We start from the raw sequence: 23768 nt of genomic DNA, 5'->3' as shown, positions 1-23768 counted from the left end.
CAATAAATTCTAACACGACAACGCTCAACCATATAGTATTCAGAATTCCGGTGAGCAAGTTACCATAGATCCAAGTCACCAGCACTACAAGTATTGTTTACTGCGTCTGTCCCATCTGTGTGGATCAACACTACGGGCACTGGAGCATAAAGTAAGTCAAACCCAGGAAACATGACTTTCATTAATGTGTAACTTCGCCTCTAGCGTTGATAATGCACTCAGCCCTGTGGACAAGGATATTATCATCTTAGAAGATGGGCATAGCCACAGCATACTTACCATAAGGGAAATTGTCCTATAATCGGGTACAGTTTTTCAGTTTAAATTATAGTCAACTAGCCTTCTTTAAATTATGGAAAATGTGCTACACTATTACTAGGAAATATTTAAACGCTACCCGTGTAAAAAATCTTCTGGATATTTTCTCATTGTGTAGCAACAGGATAAAGAATGAAAATGTGTAATTTTTACGTTTGGAAAGTACGGTTCCTTATTTTGGGTTTTCTGGTTTCCTGATTATGGGTTGTAAATAAACACTAGAATTTAATGAATTAGTAATATAGCCTTTACTAGCACCATATGTTTCTCTGCATATGTCCCAGCCATAGCAAGAAAGCTCAGTCTTTTTGCTTTTGGGTACAGAAGGTACACGTAAAATCTTTCTAAATATCATAGTAAAAACCTGCACTAAGCTCATCACACAAGTGAAGATCGATGCACATAATCCTGGTCTCTTGAGAGGTATCAGTTATGGTAGCAGTAAATGCGCTCTCCACCTTCTTTACATTCAGATGATGATTATGTGAGCACGGTTTTATTAAGACTTGAATCGGAGTCTTCGTCACCACGATCCCGCTGCTTCGTGACTCTCTGGCTCTTTCTTACGAACAGCTTCCTGTTGGTAGCTCCAGATCTTGAACGTCAATCAGATGCATCAACTGAAGGTCCTGAAGAAGGTAAAGTCTTTCGTTTATTCATGATACTTGCTTTCTTCTCCCTCTAGCCAGGGACTGCTGCAAAGCCTTTCTAAAAAGAGATGACGTCAACGCTGCTGCTTTACGTGCTCTTGGTGTTGGATTTTGTGGTGGAAGTAGAGAAGACGAGCTGATTGCAAGAGCAGAAATCGTGTTTCTTCCATTCCATCAACTGCAATCGACAACGGCCCGGCTCGGCTGAAACCTCTGAAGCCGAAATTTGCTGCAGATTCCTGAAGAAGAAAATCCATAGATGAAAAATCAGGGGGCCACCAGTTATTACGAACAATTCCTTACTTGTAATCAGACATAATCTAATCCTTATGTGAACGGTGGACGACACTTTTATCGATTAGATAAGAAAGAGCATGCTCCAAACCACTCTTTCCCCTGAAACACTTTGAAACTATGTCTTGCCTGGCTTGAGGAATGGCTTCCATAAAAGAAATAACTGTGGAAAACGAAATGTTGAGTGCATCAGCATCAAACTCACAATGGCGTATCAGAGTGACCTTCGCTACAGTTTATCCGAGTGAGCTACTTAATAAGTGCAACACCAAGCAAGGGAGATATTCAGATACTCGAAATTGAGCACCCACGCGAAATGTGGACACTTTATCCTGTAGGGGAAAGGGCAACTCTTGGTCGGTGAGAATACTGAAATAAACGTTTCCGTGATAACCTGGACGTGAGTACCCAAGGAATGGTACGAAAAACAGACCTCCGGCTGAGCTGTACCTTCCACACGCTGTGAGTTAAACTCATTAGACCATCGATACATTCGATGCCTTGCATCGTTCGGAAAAAGGCAAAATCACGATTCGTAGGACCAAACTTCAAACCTCCACTCAGCTATCGTCGAGTGTCTGTGTTTTTTGGACTATCCATGACTAGTATCTTTATATGCCTCTTTGAGCAATGGTCTTTTGCGCGGTACCCGATTCCAGATGTCCACTTCATACACTTCCCTTCACAGTGTTAATTTACGTCAGTGATGGAGAGTCACACGACCGCCTGGTACAAGGCCTACACCATCAGCAGCACTGCAAGGCAACCAGTGAACTCTTTTAAGAGGGTGAATAATACTCAATAAGACAAAAGAAATGCAAGGAATTACCGTAACGGGACGGTTCAAAAATGGCTCTGAGCACTATGGGACTTAACATCTATGGTCATCAGTCCTCTAGAACTTAGAACTACTTAAACCTAACTAACCTAAGGACATCGCACAACACCCAGTTATCACGAGGCAGAGAAAATTCCTGACCCCGCCGGGAATCGAACTCTGAAACCCGGGAGCGGGAAGCGAGAATGCTACCGCACGACCACGAGCTGCTGACGGTAGATGTGATTAACACGTACAGACAAACAAATGATTACGATTTCAGAAAATTGAGCAAGTCAGTAACGAGTTGGCACACCCCTGGCTCATAGGCCAACTGTTATTCGGTTGGACACTAGTTGATACAGTTATTTGATGTCTTCCCGAGGCATATCATGTGAAATTCTGTCCAATTGGTGCGTTAGATCATCAAAATCGTGAGATGATTGGAGGGCCCTGCCCATAATACACTCCTGGAAATTGAAATAAGAACACCGTGAATTCATTGTCCCAGGAAGGGGAAACTTTATTGACACATTCCTGGGGTCAGATACATCACATGATCACACTGACAGAACCACAGGCACATAGACACAGGCAACAGAGCATGCACAATGTCGGCACTAGTACAGTGTATATCCACCTTTCGCAGCAATGCAGGCTGCTATTCTCCCATGGAGACGATCGTAGAGATGCTGGATGTAGTCCTGTGGAACGGCTTGCCATGCCATTTCCACCTGGCGCCTCAGTTGGACCAGCGTTCGTGCTGGACGTGAAGACCGCGTGAGACGACGCTTCATCCAGTCCCAAACATGCTCAATGGAGGACAGATCCGGAGATCTTGCTGGCCAGGGTAGTTGACTTACACCTTCTAGAGCACGTTGGGTGGCGCGGGATGCATGCGGACGTGCATTGTCCTGTTGGAACAGCAAGTTCCCTTGCCGGTCTAGGAATGGTAGAACGATGGGTTCGATGACGGTTTGGATGTACCGTGCACTATTCAGTGTCCCCTCGACGATCACCAGTGGTGTACGGCCAGTGTAGGAGATCGCTCCCCACACCATGATGCCGGGTGTTGGCCCAGTGTGCCTCGGTCGTATGCAGTCCTGATTGTGGCGCTCACCTGCACGGCGCCAAACACGCATACGACCATCATTGGCACCAAGGCAGAAGCGACTCTCATCGCTGAAGACGACACGTCTCCATTCGTCCCTCCATTCACGCCTGTCGCGACACTACTGGAGGCGGGCTGCACGATGTTGGAGCGTGAGCGGAAGACGGCCTAACGGTGTGCGGGACCGTAGCCCAGCTTCATGGAGACGGTTGCGAATGGTCCTCGCCGATACCCCAGGAGCAACAGTGTCCCTAATTTGCTGGGAAGTGGCGGTGCGGTCCCCTACGGCACTGCGTAGGATCCTACGGTCTTGGCGTGCATCCGTGCGTCGCTGCGGTCCGGTCCCAGGTCGACGGGCACGTGCACCTTCCGCCGACCACTGGCGACAACATCGATGTACTGTGGAGACCTCACGCCCCACGTGTTGAGCAATTCGGCGGTACGTGCACCCGGGCTCCCGCATGCCCACTATACGCCCTCGCTCAAAGTACGTCAACTGCACATACGGTTCACGTCCACGCTGTCGCGGCATGCTACCAGTGTTAAAGACTGCGATGGAGCTCCGGATGCCACGGCAAACAGGCTGACACTGACGGCGGCGGTGCACAAATGCTGCGCAGCTAGCGCCATTCGACGGCCAACACCGCGGTTCCTGGTGTGTCCGCTGTGCCGTGCGTGTGATCATTGCTTGTACAGCCCTCTCGCAGTGTCCGGAGCAAGTATGGTGGGTCTGACACACCGGTGTCAATGTGTTCTTTTTTCCATTTCCAGGAGTGTACTACAAAAGTTCTCAGTTGCGCAGAGATTTGGCGACCCTGCCGGCCAAGGCAGGGTTTGGCAAACACGAAGAGAAGCAATAGGATGTCTCGCCATGTACGGCATTATCTTACCGAAGTGTAAGCCCAGGATTGCTAGCCGCGAAGGAAAGCAAACCGGTGCATAAAGCATCATCGACGTACCGCTGTGCTGCAAGGGTGTCGCAGATGACAACCAAAGGGATCCTGCGATGAAAAGAAATGGCACACCAGACATCACTCCTATTTGACGGGTCGTATGGCGGGCGACAGTCAAGATGGTATCCCACCGCTTTCCAGGGCGTCTCCAGAAACGTCATTGCCCTGGAACCTCACTGACCGGAGTAGAATTGTCTTCAGTGGTGAGTGCCGCTGCGAATCGAGCCCCGATGACCAGCGAAAATGTGTCTCGAGACGCCTCAGACAGCGGTGGGATACCAACGGGAGTGTCACCCGCCATGCGGTGATAGTCTGGGGTGACACTTGTTTTCATAGCAGGACCCCTTTGGTTTTCATCTGCGGTACCATTACAGCACCGCAACACGTCGAAGATATTCTATGCCCAGTTTTGTTGACCTTCGTGGCAAGACATTTCAACAAGATAATGTCCGCTCGCACCCAGCGAGAGCTTCTTCTGCTTTCTTCGTGCTTTCCAAACCCTAGATTAGCCAGAAACGTCGTCCGATCTCTCCCCTATTGATAACGTTTGTAGAGTTATGGGCATAGCCCTCCAACCATCTCGGAATTTTGACGATCTAACGCGCCAGTTGTACAGAATTTGGCACAACATCCCTCTGGAGGATATCGAACATCTCTAGCACTCAGTGCCAAGCCGTATATCAATTTGCATAAGCGCAAGGCGTGGACAACGCATTACTGACTTGCTCAACTTGCGGGTCTTTCTCTTAAATAAATCATCCAATTTTTCTGAAATCATAAGGTCTTTCTCTTAAATAAATCATCAGTTTTTTCTGAAATAATAATCGTTGTTTGTCTGTGAATGTACATTGTCTGTCTATACATGTACATCGCATCTACCTATTTCCGTCCCTTTAAGATAATTCCTTCGTGGTGCGGTTGTATTTCATCGTGTTAGCTTATTTTGGTATTGACAGTGGTAATAAAAAGGCGAAACGAAACAAAGTGGATGAACAAGATTTCCTTCTTAGTGTTTAATTTCAACACTGCTCCATCACAAAGAGCTCTACTGTCGTCTATGAAAGACGTATCATTGCCCAACTTAGCATTCCTTAGGGAACCTCTAACTGAGCTGATTCAGTCATCACAATCAAAACAGAAAATACGTGGATTGTCTTCATTTATTTCGTGCATGTCGAAATGGGAAGTAAATAGGCTGTAGCACATCCACAGTATGTAAAATAGTATCTCTGATCTGCAGGAGAATAAGTTCTTCCATGACTGCCCACTTCCAGAGAAAATCGTTATGCGCTTTTCAATTTTAATGAGCCACTGTGCACGAAATGCGGTAGCAAATTTGTTTTCCAATTCTCCAGAGTGAGGTCTCACTTTTATGTTACATGCATCACGCGAGGAGCTGTGGGATCGAATATTTTGAATTGTGAAATTAATTCCACACTGTAGCTCTTGCGTCAAACCACTCAGATTCCCAGAGCTTCTTCGTCATGGTTCGTTATTTTTCTTCTGATACTTTGTGTTCTACAGTGAACTAATTCGAGGAGGAGTAATATCGGATAGTACATTCATTGAGGAATCATTACGAGATTTGTCGGAAACGTGTTGAGGAAAACTTCAGTGATACCACTTTGTTTGACACACCTTCACTTTCAGAAATCAGTCCCCTAGAGTTCTTACCATAGCAGTTTTACATAGGAAAACAAACGTGTCCGTGCTTAATGTTGGACGACGTGGTTCTGATATTATAAATTTTAAACTGTGCTATTATGATCGCTAGAGAAAAACATCTTTTAAGTCACTTGATGTTCAGGAACTCAGTTTTACTTATTCGTATCGAGTCAATTCATCTTCAGAATATCAAAGGAGGTAAGGTTTTCGTATACCTGGTATTGTGTCATGAGTGTGTCACCAGTTGCTTATAGTATGACATGAATATGATACGAAACTGGTGACTCACGCATGACGCCTCAACGGGTGTATGAAGCACGTTACTTCCTTTGATATTCTGAAGATGGGTTACTCGACATTTGTGAATAAAATTGAGTTGCTTAACATCAAGTGACCAAAAAAACTTTTCTCAATCAACCATAATAGCAGTGTTTAAAATTTATAATTTCGTCAAATGGTCGCAAATTTCTTACGTGACTATATTTCACACCTTAGATTAAATGGTTCAGATACACACGTCGCATATATAAACACTACAGTAAAGGTGTTGCGTCAGATGGAGGAACTATAAAGTATTCGTAGTTTCGCTGACTCCTCAAAGCTCACTACCATCTTATTTTGTAGATTTTCTTACTTTTCGTGCGTTTCAGTCTTATCCCTAGTCTGATGCAGCTTTAGAAGGTAATCTGTCCTTTACAGAATTCATCATCTCTGAGTAGCTACTACAACCTGTTTCCACATAAACCAAATTGCTTTAGTTAAAGTACTGGGTTTCCTACTACAACATTTACATTCTTTTGTAGTATCAAATATCGAAAGAACCTATTCTCTTCTGGTCTGTAGTGTTTATCGTCCACGTTTCACATCCGTTCTGCGCTACACTTCTGCCAATACCTTCAGAAAAGTCTTGCTAACGTTTTAATTCATAATCGATGAATTAGCTTTTTAGAAACACTCTTCTTGCCACTGCCAGTCTGCATTTTATATTCTATTTATCTCGGACGTTTTGCCAACAAACAGAAAAACTCGTCTACTACTTTAAGGTCTCATTTCCTGTACTAATTCTCTTGGTATCGCCTGATTTAATTCAATTACATCCCATTACTCTTGGTTTACGTTTGTTGATATTTCTCAAGAATATTGAGACCCTGTTAGATGATGAGCAGTTTGGCTTTATAAAACGTACAGAAGTCTGGGAGACAGTCCCGACGTTGCGAATGATAATGAAGGCAAGACTTAAGAAAAGTCAAGACACGTTTATGTGATTTGAAGACCTGGGAAAAGTGTTCGACATTGTAAAATAGTTTAAAATATGCGAAATTCTGAGAAAAATAGGTGTTAGCTACAGGTAAAGACGGATAATTTACAATACGTACAGGATCCAAGAAGGGAGAGTAATAACTAAAGACCAATAACGAAGTGTTAGGATTAACAAGGGTGTAAGACAACCAAGCGTACAATCTTTTGTCCCTATTGTTTAATGTATCCATCGTAGAAGTAATGAGGGAAATAAAAGGAATATTCAAGACAGAAATGAAAACTCTGAGTGAAAGGATATACATCTACATCTACATCATACTCCGCAAGTCACCTAATGGCGTGCGGCGGAGGGTACTTTCGGTACCACTATCTGATCCCTGTAACATTAAATGATAAGATTCGCCGATTAAATTGGTATTTTCAGTGAAAGTAAAGAAGAAGAATTACAGTACATATTGGATGCTATAAACAATCTAATGGACACAGAATATGCTCTGACAATAAGACGAAAGAGACGAAAATACAGGGGAGTAACAGAAATGAAATTAACGATAAACTAACATCGGAATTGGGCACGACGAAGTATTTCAGTGTAAGACATTCTACTATAACACACTATAGAAAAATTAAGGAGAACATGAAAAGCTGACTAGCAGAGACAAAGACGACATTCCTGGCCAAGATAAATCTATTGTTATGTCAAATCGGCATTAATCTGAGGAAGAAGTTTCTGAGGACATACGCTTGGAGCACAGCACTGTATGTTAGTGTATCACGGATTGCGGGAAACTAAAAAAGAAAAGAATCAAAGCGTTTGAGATGTGGTACTATAGAATAATGTTGAAAATTAGGTACAGTGATAAAATTAGGGATGAGGGGGTTCTCAGTAGAATCAGCAAGGAAAAGAACACATGGTAATCAGGAAGAACAAGAAAGGACAGGATGACAGTAAATGTGTTAAGAAATCAGGGAATAACGTTTTACGATGGGCGTCGTCGTCTTACGTTCATCAGTTTCCATAGATTCCGTAGAGCGTAGAGATTGGAGTTCATTAAACAAATAACTGAGAACGTAGAGTGCAAGTGAAAGGTTTAAAGGCTACAAATGGTTCAAATGGCTCTGAGCACTATGGGACTTAACTTCTGAGATCATCAGTCCCCTAGAACTTAGAGCTAGTTGAACCTAACTAACCTAAGGACACCACACACATCCATGCCCGAGGCAGGATTCGAACCTGCGACCGTAGCGGTCGCGCGGTTCCAGACTACAGCGCCTAGAACCGCTCGATCACTCCGGCCGGCTAGCACAGGAGGGGAATTCGTAGCGGGGCGCATCAGACCAGTCAGAAAAGCGATGACTCAAAAGGAAAGAAGTTCCTCTTACGATCTCTTTTCAAACTATCCATTTCGTTCAACTCATCTTCCAAATCCTTTACCATCTTCGGCAGAATGACAATATCATCGAAAGACTTTAAAGTTTTTATTTCTTCTTCCAGGACCTTAATTCCTTTTCCAAGTTGCTTCTTGGTTTCCTTTGACGTTTCCCTACAACAGCAATGAAATACAATTTTATTTGTTTTGGGATTACAACCTTGCTGATATTTTTAAATGACATCATGTTCGCCATTAGTGTACTATCTGTTATAATTTTCGCAAATGCAATTTCAGTTCATTTTCGGGTGGTGAAGGTGCCGAACACACACCAGTTGCCAACATCAATAAAATAAGTAAAAAAAGTGAAAATATAGGCCCACATCATTTTCACTTAATTTATTAATGTTCACAGCTGCTGTGTTTTAGCAGCTTAATTGCTTGAAAATGACTTATAATCTAAATCGCAGTTGTGGAAATTGTAGTAAATAGTACATTCGACGGCGAACATGACGTTATTATAAAAAAAAGTAAACTGTTTTAACAGAAAACTGTTTTAACAGAACAAATGAAATACAAATTTAACTACTGTAAGGAAATAACACTGCTGTCTGCTTTGCAACAAATTTCCCATGTTACATGAAAATTTGTGGTCATTAACAACTGCCAGAAGCAGCATGGTGGTGTATAAAAAGCTTGAGAAGTTTCCATCCGCCACAGCATCAGCTCGCTTATTTACGTCTGGCGAGAAGTACACGGCAAGTGGCACAACCTGACTTCCCAGAAACTTCACTCATTGAAAGAGATGCCAAAATAAGCGAACACGTGTTTCGGTCTGTACGTAGATACTCGACCGCTTCTGAGGAAATGACCGTCAAAGTTTTCAACTAATTTAGATGCCTTTAGCTCGCTATGAACTCAACCCAAGTGGTGGCACACTGGCTAGCTTCGTAGCATTTCCCCTTTGTGTCCCGTGTTCGAAACCCGATTATTGTTTTTATTTATTTAGTTTCTTTCCTGTACCTGCTCGTGACTGTAGAAGGTCATTACATGGATGTTTCTTATCAAGTTAAGCTATATAAGGGCGTTATATTAATTGTGAATGTACAATTGGGTTTTCCAATGAGTTTCATACATTTATTATATAATATACGTGTGTATAGTATTTTCAGGCATTACAGTGTTCTTAAATTCTAGTACTCTTATATTTCATTGGTATATCGGTTCTTTGTTCCTATATTTAATTCTTCAGGAAGATTTGTTGCTTTCCCCTGGATGATACCGATTGTTAAACACTCGAAACATAAAAATTCCGAACACCACAAGCTTCTCGCAACGGCAGGTTTGGCACAATGACATTTCTACGTATGAATCTCATTCGGGAAAGAAACATCTTTAACACTGCGGAACATCTCACGCGTTGGCTATAATTTTGTGACAAACTGCACTTAACGAATTACTTTTCCAAAAACTGGCACTTGCAGTTGATTATGAATCATTATACACTACAGGAAAATCACCGAAAACCATTTCAACTAATTTTTCCATTTATTTATTTATTTTTTAAATTCATTCACCAGACAAAGAAGTTTTAGATGAATGAAGACAACGTTGTTTCAAAGTACATTGTGAAACATCGGTGTAGTAATCTTCTACGGACATGAGTAGATTAATTAAAAACAAAAATAAAATTAATATTCGGGTTTCAAAGACGGGTGGTAAAAGTGCGAAGCATTGACTCTAGCCAGGGTCACCGATTCCGCTGGATTACGTTCTCACTAAAAGGCACATAAACTACCTCGAAGCCTTGACTTGTTTCCTCAGCATGGTCGAATATCTACGGATAAGCCAAGACACTTGTTCGCTTATTTTGACCCCTCTTCCACTGAGCGAAGTTTATCGGAAATCTGCTGTTCTCCTCGAGGATATAGTGGCGCTCAGCCTATTCAGTAATTACTGCCGAAGACGACAGCATCGTCTCTCTACCGATCCAGCACTGCGACAGTTCTGTTAGGTAGAACTCTATATAAAAGATCATATAGAGTACTAGTCTGTGTGAAGAGACTGGCATCTTGCTCCGTATCAAGTGATTCGATCATGTTCAGTGTTCATGGCATTCCTGTGGACATGGATTGTCACAAAGCGAAATATTTCGTCTTATTCAAGACGTAATAGAGTGATCTAATGTTTATATATTTTAATATCATCTCGGCCCCTCCAGGAGTAAAATTAAGAACACACTAACCTACCGACGAGTGTTATTTAGTCCGGTACAACAATCAGGATTGTCCCTGTGTAGAGGACACAACTCATCTTCCCTATCCTTGCCCTATCCGACCTTTTATTTCTACTGTAATGATATAGTTGTCGATATGACATAAAAGCCTAACCTCCCCTTTTCTTACACTCCACGGAAGTGGCAAAACCGGATATAGGAAAGCTAATATCTGGAAAGATATGGTGAAGAGTTCTGAGGGGGTTTACTGTGTGCGGTACTGATGATGATGAGGTCCCATACTGCGAGGGGCGTAGGAGGACGATGCGGGAGACCCGCACTGCCAACTAGGCAAAGTCCAAGCGGAGGTGGTTTGCCATTGCCTTCCTCCGCCCGTAATGAGGATGAATGATGATGATGAAGACGACACAGCAACACCCAGTCATCTCGAGGCAGGGAAAATCCCTGACCCCGCCGAGAATCGAACCCGGGACTCCGTGCGTGGGAAGTGAGAACGCTATCGCAAGACCACGAGCTACAGATGGAGTATGTGGAGCGAAACGTCGTGGAAGAAATAATGTGGGCGAGTTCATTGTAGGGAAGCATGGGGACTGTGACAACTGGAACTAGGAAGAAGCAGAGGAAAGGAAGGAAAATAAAAGGGGTGAGGGGGAAGAGGGGGATGACCGGTTGCACTGCAGGTGGTTGATGAAGTCGCTGTTGCAATGGCAGAAACGCTGCGCGCAATTCCCGACCCTCAGGCAGTGCTCTTGATGTTTCATGACAGTTGAACATCCCTTGGTCCACTGTACGGAAGGTGCTTCGAGCCGTTCTCAAATGGTATCCATACAAGATCTACGAGGGTCACTCCAAAAGATATGCACACTATTTTTGTAAAAATACAGTTTTCATTCTGCTTTTGTGAAAGTTTTACAGTGTGTAGATGCATCCTTTCCGCTTGTTTTCAAACTTAGTTCAACCTGTTCCCGTGAGTGGCGCCGTCACAGCAGGTCTTCAACATGGCTGCTACACTTGACGTTCGTCAGAAGCAACGTGCTGTCATAGAATTCCTGTGCTGTGAAAACGAGACAGTGGGAAACATCCACAAGAGGTTGAAATAGGTGTATGGAGATGCTGCTGTCGATCGCAGTATAGTTAGTCGGTGGGCAAGCAGGTTACGTGATGAAAACGGGCACGGCGATATTGAGGATTGTCCTCGCAGCGGCAGGCCTCGTACTTCACGCACTCCAGACAATGTGCGGAAAGTTAACGAATTGGTGACTGCTGACAGATGCATCACAGTGAACGAATTGTCACGCAACGTTGGGATAGGGGAAGAAAGTGTTTGCAGAATACTGAAAGTGTTTGCGTTAAAAAAGGTTTGTGCCAGGTAGGTTCCCAGGATGTTGACAGTGGCTCACAAAGAAACAAGAAAAACGGTATGCAGCGAACTTTTGGAACAGTACGAGAATGGTGGAGATGAATTTCTTGGAGGAATTGTGACAGGTGATGAAACATGGCTCCATGACTTTTCACCAGGGACGAAGAGGCAATCAATGTAGTGGCATGATACAAATTCACCCAAGAAAAAAAAAATAAAAACCACACCTTCTGCTGGAAAAGTTATGGCTACAGTGTTTTTCGATTCCAGAGGACTCTTGCTTGTGGACATCATGCCAAGTGGAACCACCATAAATTCTGATGCATATGTGACGACACTGAAGAAACTTCAAGCTCGACTTAGTCGTGTTCGACCACATCGGCAAAAGCTGGATGTTTTGCTGCTGCAGGACAATGCACGGCCACATGTCAGTCAAAAAACCATGGAAGCGATCACAAAACTCGGATGGACAACACTGAAACACCCGCCTTACAGTCCTGACCTGGCTCCATGCGACTATCATCTCTTTGGGAAAGTGAAACACTCTCTTCGTGGAACAAGGTTTGAAGATGATGACTCCCTTGTGCGCGCTGGCAAACAGTGGCTCCAACAGGTTGGTCCAGAATTTTACCGTGCGGGTATACAGGCGCTGGTTCCAAGATGGCGTAAGACAGTTGAAAGGGATGGAAATTATGTGGAGAAACGGAAATATTGTTCCTAAAGGATGTATCTAAACACTGTAAAACTTTCAAACATGTAGAATGAGAGACTGATTTTTAAAAAAATAGGGTGCATTTCTTTTGGAGTGACCCTCGTATATCGTACGGCAGCTTGCACCACAGGACGCACAGCGACGTGTTGACTTCGCTCTCCATTAAAGTTGACGAGGACTGGCCCTGGACCATCCTATGGACAGATGAAGCTCATTTTTCTCTGACGGGTGCGGTGAACACACAGAACTGCCGAGTGTGGGGATCTTCACCTGCAGTCACTGTGCATGAAGTTCCTTTGTGTGGTGAACGTGTCACCGTGTGATGTAGCTTCACAGCTACGTTCACCACTGACTCATTCCTTTTTGAACAGGCTGGCGCTCAAAGACTAAAGACGTGCAGTGTGATGGCCAGCGCTACTGCGATATGCTTCGCCAGCATGTCATACCTGCCCTGCAAGAGACAGACGCATTGAACTCAACAGTTTTCATGCAAAATGGGGCCCCACCGCACATCGCTCGTGATGTTCACCTGCTTCTCTTAAACACGTTTGGAAACGATCGAATTATCGGCCGATCGTTTCCAAACGCTTAGCCGGCACGATAACCTGATCTCACTTCATGTAATATCTGGTTGTGCGGCTACCTGAAGGACAGGGTTTTCATGCATGTGCTGATTCGAAGCGCAGCATATCAAGAGAAGTAGCCAGCATACCTACGGACATGTTTCGTTCTGTTGTGCTGAATGCAATCCTGGGCATTCAGACTCTTCCGGACATTGATGGGCGCCATACTGAACCCCTTTTGTAGTAGTAATGTTACCGGTATGTAACGGTATGATGTACGGTAGTATCACATTAAAAGTGCTTCAATTGAATTGATTTTGCATTATATCTCTTCCCCATGTCCTTGACATCTATGCTATTAAGTTTGGTACTAGTACGGTAATTAGTTTCCGTGCTGTAACACGTTAAATAGGGAAAGTTTAGCTATAACCACCCGGTGCTTTCACGACAGTGAATACGCAAACACCAAAATGTGCAACACAAACTGCACTGCCATACCTAAACTAACTGCCACAATTTGCGTATCCCAGGGGGTCTGTATAAAAAGTGCTTGCCCCCGTTAACGGGTGAGATAAATATTGATATGCCATCTGGATCATACATTATTATTCTACCCGGTATCAGACTGTGGGAAGGGATTCATTACGACGCTATTTTCAAGCAGTCACTGATTTTAATGGATACTGGGGGTAGGTGGTAGAAATCGCAACACAAATAAAAGATTTAGAAATTAGCAAAGAACAATGTACTCTTAACCGAGGGCAGCCTCCGCTGACATAGCGCATTTACAGAATTACATATTGAAATAGCATTCACCTATAGCTACACAACTTTAACTGAGAAAACTGAACCATAAGAACAATGTTTCGGGAATTCGGTGAACCTTACCGTATAGTTGGCGCTGCTGTTCTCCCATAGTACTGCAAAGTACTCGTCAAACGATCGAAATGGCCATCGAATCCGAGCATCATTATTAGATTGTGCTCGAAGTCTCGAACCGTTAAGCGTACGTATGAACAATAATGAACAATACACTATCGAGACGAGACGACAGCAAGTGGACTTTCGAAGAAGACGTTCCAGAATGGGCTGGAGTGGCGATGCTTAGGGGTTTTGTTAGCTGGTCGGCACCTCACACTAGCGTATCTACGATTGAAAAAAGATAGTTGCTGGGTGGTTTAAAATGCCATCATTAATAGTGAGATGAAGTACTTTGATTACCACTGACGGTGAGTAAGAAAAATATGCAGTATGTCAAGTTCTGACTATAGTTGGCAAGTGGTAAGAGGTAATTCTCGATTATGTCAAAAAAATGGTTCAAATGGCTCTAAGCACTATGGGACTTAACATGTGAGGTCATCAGTCCCATAGGACGTAGAACTACTTAAACCTAACTAACCGAAGAACATCACACACATCCATGCCCGAGGCAGGATTCGAACCTGCGACCGTAGCAGTAGCGCGGTTCCGGACTGAAGCGCCTAGAGCCGCTTGGCCACAGCGGCCGGTTCAATTATGTCATCGGAGCAACTTAATAGTTTCGGCCTCCACCATTCACAAGTACGAAAACGACTAAAACTAGAAAATTTCATTCACAGTGAATGGAAGTTCACATAATAACTTAGCTGCTCCACATGATGAGATACTCAGCTTTGATATCCTCAGGGGTTGTTGCTTCAGAAAAGCCTCGATCCTTGAGTCGCTGTAGTACTAATTTTGAAATAAAATACAGACTGTAATACATTTCTTGTCGTATACTGTGACTGATTACCGAGTACATAGGTGGAATATAAATTGACCGTCTGACAGCCTCTGATTCTCACACAACCAGCTTCCTAAAGACAATAATGCAGACAGACGGACCTCGTGGCTCATGCGCCTCTTCCTTTTATATATTAGGTCTACAACTTTGCTACCGCCGTTTTGCAACAGACGGCAGTAGTGGAAAGTAGTGGTGCTAGTCGTTCGTCTTAAGTGTCATACAGTAAGCTTAGGCATATGAGAACATAACGCCATCAAAATATCAGTCGATTTTTGATTGCATCATTAAGTTATTCTCGACTAAATACGTCAACTTATGAGCCCAATTCTTGTCATCTGTGGGAGTTTTTAATTTTCGGCTTTGATATGAAGAAATCTGCGGCTGTGGTTCATAAAAAGCTGGGTAAGATCTATGATGAGACGCCTGTTAGTGACGGAACTGCGCAGAAAATTGTTTCCATGCTTCAAGAATGGTGATTTTGACGTTTATGACCGGCATGGTTGTCAAAGAGAGAAAGCTTTCGATGCTAATGCAAGCGACGGGAACAATCACAGGAGATCGTTACCGAAAGCAATTGATGTGTTTGAGCCGAGCACTGAAAGACAAACGGCCACACTACAGCGATAGCCATGAAAAAATGATTTTGCAGCACAAAGCGCACGACCCCATGTCGAAAGTCCCGTAAAAACATACTTTGAAACGTTGAAATGGGAAGTTTTACCCCACCCGCTGTATTCTCCAGATATTCCTCCCTCAGACTGCCACCTTTCTCGATCTCTGACACACGACCTAGCTGAATATCACATGCGGTCAGAGGAGCAAGTGCAAAATTGGGTCGATTCATGATTCCCCTCAAAAGATGCCCAGTGTATATAATGCGGGATTCGTATGCTGCCCTATAGCTAGGAAAAAGCAGTGGCCAACGATGGCTTATACATTGAACCGTAAGTTTTTTGTAAACTTTTCACAATAAAATCTCGAACTTCGAGAAAAAACGGCGGAAGCAAAGTTGTGGACCTAGTAAAACAAAGGTATTGAGTACATTATTGAATTTGAGATTTGCAAAATAACAATTAAAAGTCATGGTATAATTTTGGTTAAATGTATCAAAAAATAGGCCTCATATTGCCCTATGAGTTCTGATATGTAATTGGGAAAGGTTTACATAGTCCCACGCTTGATTCATAAGAATATGACGTACAATAATATAAATTATATTTTAGTTAATTACAACCTAATTACTTCGAATGAAATATTACTAGCAGTAGCCGGCCGGTGTGGTCGAGCGGTTCTAGGCGCTTGTCTGGAACCGCGCGACCGCTACGAACGCAGGTTCGAATCCTGCCTCGGGCATGGATGTGTGTACTGTCCTTAGGTTAGTTAGGTTTAAGTAGTTCTAAGTTCTAGGGGACTGATGACATGTTAAGTCCCATAGTGCTCAGAGCCATTTGAACCATTTGAACTAGCAGTATTTCGATTTGCTGTCAAGTAGAGCTATCATTTTAGATGATCATAACGAACAGACATCGCAGCTTTTCATAAAATAGGGGAGAGGTAAATTTTCAAGAATATATGGTGCAACATGACTGCACTGTTCATATCACGAAATTTCAAAGTTGGATTGTTAAAAAACGGTTTATCCCCTTTAATTAACTGACATGCAAATTATCGATAGAGCAGCTGTTTGTTGCTCATCAGAAGATGCCAAATCTGTCAGCTGATTTAATATTCATTAATTACCCTCGATTCGTCCATTGTTTCCGGTCTCGCGCGGCCGCCCACGCGCTTGTCACTGCACGTGGCGATCTTTGGATGGTTTGTGACACGATGTGTTATCTCACAAAAACACTCATACCGCAACAACCCTGAGCTGCAAAGTACTGTGATGTGGTTTCTGTCGCTGCGGTAGGTGCTCCGCATAGCGTCGTTCCATTGCATTCTGTGAACCCGTACATTAGCTGCATTTCGACCAACTCTCCACCAGTCAGCCTATCCATACTGCTGTGTATTGTCCAAAAAATAAACCCAAGAGACAGCAGAACTGAATACAAGCTTGAGGGCCAAAAGTAAAGTGGGCATTACTGTTGTCAACAGTAGGTACCGTGAGGGAGTGGAAAAAGACACAAAGCGCTTGTTATCGACATTTTCATTGTTGTGCAGATATTTTCAGAGAAATGGAGACATGAGTGAGAAACCGAACGAAGTTCCATTAACTGATGTTTCTTCCTGAAATTCAAGTTGTATGTAGTAAGTATAGACGTACTATCGAAAGCGACACAAAAATTTGTACCAAATCGGAACTCGAACCATCATTCCCAGCTTACCGCTAGCTGCCGCCTTACCAGATAGGTTTTCCAGCGCGCTCCGTGGACCGATGCAAAATTCCATATGTCACACGCCTATCTATATCTTTTCTTAGATTAACTGACTTTACCGACACTCGCATATCTCGGGATTTCCGTGTGGGTTTTAGAATCGCGACAACAAGGTCATAGACTGCCGTTGTCATTTTCGTCACAGGCCTGTCTTCGTCTTACAATTATTCATATTTGATGACGAACTACAGCCCCAAATATTGAAATTTTTCCTGAAATACACTACTCGCCATTAAAATTGCTACACCAAAAAGAAATGCAGATGATGAACGGGCATTCATTGTACAAATATATTATACTAGAACTGACATATGATTACATTTTCATGCAATTTGGGTGCATAGATCCTGAGAAATCAGTGCCCAGAGCAACCACCTCTGGCCGTAATAACGCCCTTGATACGCCTGGGAATCGAGTCAAACAGAGCTTGGATGGCGTGTACAGGTACAGCTGCCCATGCAGCTTCAACACGATACCACAGTTCATCAACAGTACTGACTGGCGTATTGTGACGAGCCAGTTGCTCGGCCACCATTGACCCGACGTTTTCATTTGGTGAGAGATCTGGAGAATGTGCTGGCCAGGGCAGCAGTCGAACATTTTCTGTATCCAGAAAGGCCCGTACAGGACCTGCAACATGCGTTCGTGCGTTATCCTGCTGAAATGTAGGGATTCGCAGGGATTGAATGAAGGGTAGAGCCACGGGTCGTAACACATCTGAAATGTAACGTCCACTGTTCAAAGTGCCGTAAATGCGAACAAGAGGTGACCGAGACGTGTAACCAATGGTACCCCATACCATCACGCTGGCTGATACGCCACTATGGCGATAACGAATACACGCTTCCAATGTGCGTTCAGCGCGATGTCGCCAAACACGGATGCAACCATCATGATGCTGTAAACAGAACCTGGAGGTTTTGCCATTCGTGCACCCAGGTTCGTCGTTGAGTACACCATCGCAGGCGCTCCTGTCTGTGATGCAGCGTCAAGGGTAACCGCAGCCGTGGTCTCCGAGCTGATAGTCTATACTGCTGCAAACGTCGTCGAACTGTTCGTGCAAATGGTTGTTGTCTTGCAAACGTCCCCATCTGTTGACTCAGGGATCGAGACGTGGCTGCACCATCCGTTACAGTCATGCGGATAAGATGCCTGTCATCTCGACTGCTGGTGATACGAGGCCGTTGGGATCCAGCACGGCGTTCGTTATTACCCTCCTGAACCCACCGATTCCATATTCTGCTAATAGTCATTGGAGCTCGACGAACGCGAGCAGCAATGTCACGATACGATAAACCGCAATCGCGATAGGCTACAATCCGTCCTTTATCAAAGACGGAAACGTGATGGTACGCATTTCTCCTCACACATCACAACACTGGTGGGTTCCCAGGATGTTGACAGTGGCTCACAAAGAAACAAGAAAAGCGGTATGCAGTGAACTTTTGGAACAGTACGAGAATGGTGGAGACGAATTTCTTGGAAGAATTGTGACAGGTGATGAAACATGGCTTTTCACCAGGGACGAAGAGGCAGTCAATGTAGTGGCATGATACAAATTCACCCAAGAAAAAAAAATAAAAACCACACCTTCTGCTGGAAAAGTTATGGCTCCTGTGTTTTTCGATTCCGAAGGGCTCTTGCTTGTGGACATCATGCCAAGTGAAACCATCATAAATTCTGATGCATATGTGACGACACTGAAGAAACTTCAAGCTCGACTCTGTCGTGTTCGACCACATCACAAAAGCAGGATGTTTTGCTGTTGCACGACAATGCACGGCCACATGTCAGTCAAAAAACCATGGAAGCGATCACAAAACTCGGATGAACAACACTTAAACACCCGCCTTACAGTCCTGACCTGGCTCCATGTGACTATCATCTCTTTGGGAAACTGAAAGACTCTTCGTGGAACAAGGTTTGAAGATGATGACTCCCTTGTGCACGCTGGAAAACAGTGGCTCCAACAGGTTGGTCCAGAATTTTACCGTGCGGGTATACAGGCGCTGGTTCCAAGATGGCGTAAGGCAGTTGAGAGGGATGGAAATTATGTGGAGAAATGAAAATATTGTTCCTAAAGGATGTATCTACACACTGTAAAACTTTCAAACATGTAAAGTAAAAGATGGATTTAAAAAAAATTGTGTGCTTTTCTTTTAGAGTGACCCTCGTATTTTAGTGTTCATGGTGTAACACTCCTATAACAATTGGCATAATACACGGTCCGGTCAGATACAGGAGATTACGATATCAAAGTGCAGTAACCACTGACAGACGGCTAGTGGCAGCACTAGCAGAAGAGGATATATAAAGCATGGCGGGGAGACGCAGAAAACAGAGCAGTCGCTGTCGTAATACGGAAACGGAGCCGTTTATCTTTCGTTCAAAAGGGCATGATCATTGGCTTTTAGGCCAAGGATGGAAGTATTTCCAAAACGGTTGAGTCTGTAAATTGTTCGCGTGCCACCGTGGTTAATCTACACTGTTGGATGGAAATATTGGCGCTATCCAAAACTAGGGCCGAGGAAACTATGTTGCACCACAGGCCATAGGTGAAAAGAGCGAACTATGGGTGTGGAGATGTGTATAGGCGAAAATACGTGCAACTATTGAGCAATTGACAGCTCAGATGAACCATGGGGATACCAACAGTGTCTTTTCGATGATCGGTGAGCGAATGTTGCTGTGTAGGGCTTCCGTAGCAGCCGCCTGGTTCATGCACCCATCCTGACTGCCGTCCGTCGGCGACGAAAGCTAAGATTTGCACACCAAACCCGCAACTAGACGACCACTGGTGACAGGAGGCCTTTTCAGATGAATCACGTGTCATGCACCATCAGACAGTTTGCCGTTGGCGCGCATGGCGTGAAAAGTCTGTAAGCAACTGTGCAACTAGGTGGGAGTGTTATAGTCTGCGGAATGTTCTCGCGGCATTCCCCGAGTGATATCGTAAATCTGGGAGGCACAATGCATCAACCCAAGTATGTGTCTATCTTTGGGGACCATGTTCACTCCTACATGCAGTTTGGTTTCCCTTAACACGATGGCATCTATTGGCAGGATAATACGACGTGTCAGACAGCTCACATTGGACGTGTGTGGTTCGAAGACCAGCAGGATGAGTTTACCGTTCGCATCGTCACACCAAACTGCCGGATTTAAAACGCTGTCGAGATACAGTGGGACTACCTCGATCGCGCTGTTCATGTCATAGATACTCAACCGAGAAACCTAGCGCAGCTGGCTGTATCCCTCCACATCCTTGTCGCTACGTTCCAGATTCACACTTCTCTCACTGCAAACGGTGGTTACTCAGGTTATCACATTAATGTGAGTAGACAGTGTATACGCTGCAGTAGAAGCTCGCCGTCTTCATAAATGCTCTGTCGATAGCTTTCAGTTGTTAAACTTTGTATAGGATATAGTATGCTATTTCCTCTTCCGACTTATGCTCTAAAGGCAGCAGGTAGTGTTTCAAGTGCTCCTGCAGTAGTAAATATAAAAAGTTAGAAAAAAGAAATTTAAAAATGTCAAACTAAAATATGATTAAGTGGTTTTAGTTCATGGGGGTACATCGACGAAGTTATCAGCGCAAAAGATGATTTAGAGAGGGGAGTTCAGAGCACAACACCATAGAAGACTGTCACATCCAAGAATTAGAATGACACTATCACCATGTTATGTAGTTTGCACCATTGTACAACATTCTAATATATTAAAAGTGCTGGCTGGACCAGGAATCGTTCGTCGAGCCTTACCGTTCACCAATAAGGTAGTTTACCATCAGTAGTGGGATAAAGCGGGTTCTAGGCCGCTTTTGGCATCAAATTGATATGCAAATTAATCGAAATGTGACAGCTGATTGATTTATGACCTTAACCTATTGTTCTGCTAACTTGTTTTTCATGTGTGAGTTTGCAGAATGCAAATATAATAGCTAATTCACAGGATAAAATTAACGCCATATATTCAGTCATGAAGGAAGTGCCTGGTCAGCAATACAAAGTGGAGGATGTAAAGTCAGTATGTAGTAAAAATATTTCTGTTACTGATAAATCAGATATATGTATAGTATTTAACAATTATTTTCTGAATGTAGCTGGTGAGTAAGATAAAAACTTGGTTCCTACAGAGAATCATATAACTCCCTTATAAAAAAAAGTCCTGGCCAGTGTGTCCAAACGGTTCTAGGCGCTTCAGCTTGGAACCGCACGACCGCTATGGTCGCAGGTTCGAATCCTGCCTTGGGCATGGACGTGTGTGAGGTCCTTAGGTTACTTAGGTTTAAGTAGTTCTAAGTTCTAGGGACTAATGACCTCGATATTGAGCCCCATAGTGCTCAGAGCCATTTGAACCTTATAAAATACCTTTCCAAGAATGATAACTGAAATACTCCTCTGGTATTGACAAGGAGGAGATTGAGTCAGTAATTAAATCACTGAAAACTAATGACTCTCACAGATATGATGGAGCATCTAGCATAATACCAAAGTATTGCACATGGTAGCCCTGTGCTTATGAATACTTGTAATTTTCTCTTTAGGAATAGTCAGTTTTCTGAACGATTGAAGTGTTCAGTATTAAAACCACTTTATAAAGAGGGTGAAAGGGATGATGTAGACGATTTTAAACCTATTTCTATGCCGTCAACGGTTGCTAAAACTAATGAAAAGGCTGTGTATGTAAGAATAATCAATCGTTTGATGACACATAATTTGTTCTTAAATGTACAGCTTCGTTTAAGAAGTGTTTAACAACTGAAAATTTCATATTCTCTTTCCTCTGAGAGATACTGGATGGGTTAAACAAAAGGTTTCGAATGCTACGCATCATTTTTTATTTAACCAAGGCGTGTGAGTGTGTTAATCGCAAAATATTTGCAACGGAAGTTCTGCTGCTTTGGAATACAGGGAGTAGCTCACAATTCGTTCACCTCTTGCTTTAAGAACAGACAACAAAAGGTCATTCTCAAGAGTACTGGTAATCGCTATGATGTGGGGTCTGAGTGGGACACAGTTAAATGGTGGATGGGGAGTGCCCCAGTGTTCAGTGCTGGGGCCTCTCCTGTTGATTATTTATATAAATGATATGCCTTCTAGTATTACAGATAATTCTAAAATATATCTGTTTGCTAATGATACTAGCTTTGTAGTGATCGATGTTGCGTGCAACATTGGTAGTTTTTCAGATGGCGCACTTCAAAATATAAGTTCATGAATAGTAGAAGATAAATTAACGCTAATTCACAGTAAGACTCAGTTTTTCGATTTATAACGCACAATTCAACAAAATGTTATGTCTTAATTACACAGAATCTTCATATGATCGGTGAGGCTGAACAATTCAAATTCTAGCTGCTGAGACAGATAATAAACTGTCGTGGAAAGCCCATTTTCAGGATCTTGTTCAAAGATTTAATGCTGTCATTTTTACTATTAGAACAGCATCTGAAGTACGAGATAATTCGACTTGAAAAGTGTCTATTTTGCTTATTTTTATTCATTTACGACATATGGTTTCACATTTTGGACTAACTCTTCGCGTTCTCAAAGGGTATTTTTCGTACAGAAATGGGCAGTTCGAGAGATAAGTGGGGTAAGTCCGCGAACCTCTTGTCGACCTCTATTCATTACTCTGGGTACTCTGACTCTAGTGGTATATTGACACTGACCTCTCAATATATGTATACTTTAATGTCGTTTATTGTTAACAATATCAGCTTATTCCCAAGAATTAGCAACTGTCACTCACAAACTGTTTTATATTCTGAGCAACCGCAGCTGTTGAAAGGCATAATGTTAGAAAGAATTCCGCTTACAGCTGGTGAAATTGTTTTCATTAAAACACTACGGGTTTCGTGGCTTTAAGTCGCATCTTCAGGCAAACAATGTTAAAACATCATAGGCATAGAGTCTCTCTTTGTCGTTCGTGTGGGCCGCTTTTGCCTTGCCTTGCACTGAGTTGCCCTACTGCCCTACTGATGCAGGCAAATTTTAATGAATGGGACACTTCTTCTTTACCTTTGGCTTACCATAACATTGACGACATTCTTTGAATAGTAACTTTTGACTAGGATCGATGGGTATGACTATGATTTTTTTAAACATTGTTCACCTAATGATGCGGCCTAAAGCCGCGAAACCGGTCGTGTTTTAATAAACAACAATACTGTAATCGGAATTCTTCGAACATCATAGCCTTCAATCAGTTAATACTAGACAGAAATCCAAACTGCTTTCGGTTCACACTTCGTTCATTCTTGTGCAGAAAGGCATGCAGTATTCTGCTGAATCCATTTTCAGTAAGCTACCTCAAGAAT

The sequence above is a fragment of the Schistocerca piceifrons genome, chromosome 3 (assembly GCF_021461385.2).
Source record: "Schistocerca piceifrons isolate TAMUIC-IGC-003096 chromosome 3, iqSchPice1.1, whole genome shotgun sequence".
NCBI classification, from domain to species: Eukaryota; Metazoa; Arthropoda; class Insecta; order Orthoptera; family Acrididae; genus Schistocerca; species Schistocerca piceifrons.
Note: the sequence above shows the minus strand (reverse complement) of the source record.